Here is a 2,920-nt window from a genome sequence, read left to right on the forward strand (position 1 = left end):
AATGTGTTAGCTTTGACGGCAAAAAGTTTTGGCTATTGTGCTAAAGACTTAGGTCCGAAGAAGACTTTTATCTAGAATGTGAGACTTTGGAGATGTTAAGGAAGGGCTAGCGTCCTTTCATCTTTGATGTTGGATCATTGATTTCTTCTTCAGTTAACCTAAAATCTTGCTCCATCCACTCTCTTAGAGCTATTTGGATAATTGGGCCAAAAATACTATTGGATTCACGAATTGAGCCAGTAAAACCAGCAAAATTATAGGATTATAAGCTAGGCTAATAAAAATTAAGTCTTTAATGCTGAAGGGCATTTTTAGGAAAAAATAAAAATGGAGTGATTCCCGCCTCATGAGAAAGTAACTTTTCCATGAAATGTGGGAATCATATTCCCATGGGAATACAACTTTCCTGTCTCTCTCCTTTGAAAACTCCAACCAAACAAGAGGCATCTCATTACTTTCCCGTTGACCACACTTTTCCCTCTTCTTTTCCCGCGAACCAAACGAGCCCATAATTTTGTACTAGTCCAATCCAGAAATCCAATAGAATTTTCAGCCCAATCATCCAAACAGCTCCTTAAAGTTATCAATAAACCAATAAACCCATCAACTTCATTCCTGTCTTTGACATCTAGAAGCGTAACCTAGCACTCTTAGCCCCTTTTCCATTACAGAGCTGATACTTCCCCAATAGATTGTGAGCCTGTACCTGAAGGTGCCTTCTTATTAGACATTTCATATTGTATCATAAACGTTCCGAGTGATGGGGCTTCAATCCGATCCATTGCTAGTGGAGTAAGATCCTCCAGTGAACCATATTCTGATCGTTTCTCCACACCTCTCATCCAAGTTAGATTTGAGCCTTTACTGTTTTCCATAACCAGAGGCATTATGACCAACAATTGACTCCCTTTTTTTTTCCCAATGCAGCAACAATTCCTGCCTTCATAAAATGAAAGTGAGAGATACAGTCCTTAATTAAGATTAAGGACCGATACTATTGCCAATGAAAGTGGCTTTCTATGCCACTTGCTGCATTGTTTTTCTACTAACATCTTCCAGATGCACTAGCTTGCTTGCTTAATATCGATAGCTCCTCCATTCCTGCAGAACCTAAGCATTGCAATATTTCCACAATGTCAGAACCCAATTTCTGCAGGCAGTGCAATAAGATTGGAAGCCTGCATGATCAGTACAAAATTGTTCTTTGAATTCCTGAAAAGGGATGGGCTTGTGGACCCCAAAAATCCACCATCCTTTGAATATTCAACATGTAGTCAATTAGGCTATATGATCTTTGCATGCAACATCTCTAATTAACTATTCGGTTAGCATATGTCACTTAATGAATCATGTATTTTTGAAAATTCTCATTCCTCGTTACAACCTTCTTTTTTTATGTCAAAGATAAAAAGCTATGCCCAAATTCTAATATATGGACCCAGGCCCTCACCAAGATCAATTGGACTACCAAATCCACCCCTCCTTTCAAGTGGAGAGCCTCTCTTTCTTTTTATCTCCTAGAACCACTTTAGCAGCATGAAAAATTGATGGGAGATCAACATCCCCTCACAACTCTATGGATCCTGCATCCTTCCCTACTCTAGTATCAATACCAAGGATACCATCACCAAGGGCAAGAGATTCTTTCTTAAATTGTTTCAAAAGACGCCCTCTTGGTGATGCTTAAAAACTCATCAGCATCAGTCTGAAACCTCATCATCCAAGCATAGAGACATATTCTTCATGCTTCTTGTAAAATAATTCAGTTCGGCCTTAGAGTCAGTTGCTTGGATATCTTCGGTATCCATAATTTCTTCCGTTAATTCTCTTCTCAGAATTTTTATAAGTGATTTGTGCGAGCCATACTGCATACCTGAATGCTAAGTATGACTCGTAATAATCTATCCTTCGAAAAATATGACGACTCGTTCGCTGTCTGAGATGCTAATTTACCTACTAAAATATCATCTGTTTCTACCAAGATTCTAGCATAACGATTCCATTTCTGTCTAAATTTTGGAGTAAATGAGTCTCTAGATGCTGTAGGCTATGGAGAGCGGGGGCTTGCTCTTCCATCGTTGAATCATTAACCACTATTTTAAGATTCTCGTCCGGAAAACACAACTCTTGTACTTGTCTTCATATCCATTGCTTCGAGACCAACTCTCCCTCCCTTGTCAACACTTGAAGGTGGTTTAGATAGATGGGTGGCTATTTCTCCACTTCCTTCGCGGCATCGGCGACTTCTCGCCCATGATCTCGACCAATGATATGTTACTGCTCCTTGCAGTCGGTTAATGTAATGGGCCACTGGTATCTTTGGTATATTGGGTTTTTCCGGAGACTGGGCTTTAGGCCTACTGTGACACCTCATCCATGATATCGCTCTCTCTCTCGTTTAGCTGCGTTTTTAAGGTCTGGCAGCCTTCCTTTTCCCAACGGCTTAGCCAATGGGCCGTTTTAGCTGTTTATATAAATAATTTTATATATGTAAAATGGATTAGAAGATTTAATTAGATTTTTTTCTCTTGTAAGATAGCGTATTTTTCTACAATTTAAGTGGCACGACATGCTCCCATTCGTTTTCCTTAACCAATTAAATGTCTCAAAAGGGCATGTGTTGAGATGCTTGCATCAAGGTTTTTTTTTTTTTTTTGGTTCTTTTGAGCCGTACATGAAACAAGCCTCTTAGAATAATATCCTACCAATACAAAGCCATAGATCAGGGTTTACCTCGTATAGTCATGAAATCTCGTCCATGGGCCAATAAGGCTCGTCGCTTTCCCCCGGAAACCGCTGACGGGCAATTAATTGTCTTCCGAGACTTCGAGAAGCTCTCGGAAGTTTCTGTCTCGTTCCCGACTCTTGGAGAAGGGTCGAAACCCCTTCTTCCAAGAACCCTATTTAAACGCCCAATCCC

Source organism: Phoenix dactylifera, chromosome 9 (genome assembly GCF_009389715.1).
Source record: "Phoenix dactylifera cultivar Barhee BC4 chromosome 9, palm_55x_up_171113_PBpolish2nd_filt_p, whole genome shotgun sequence".
Classification (NCBI taxonomy): domain Eukaryota; kingdom Viridiplantae; phylum Streptophyta; class Magnoliopsida; order Arecales; family Arecaceae; genus Phoenix; species Phoenix dactylifera.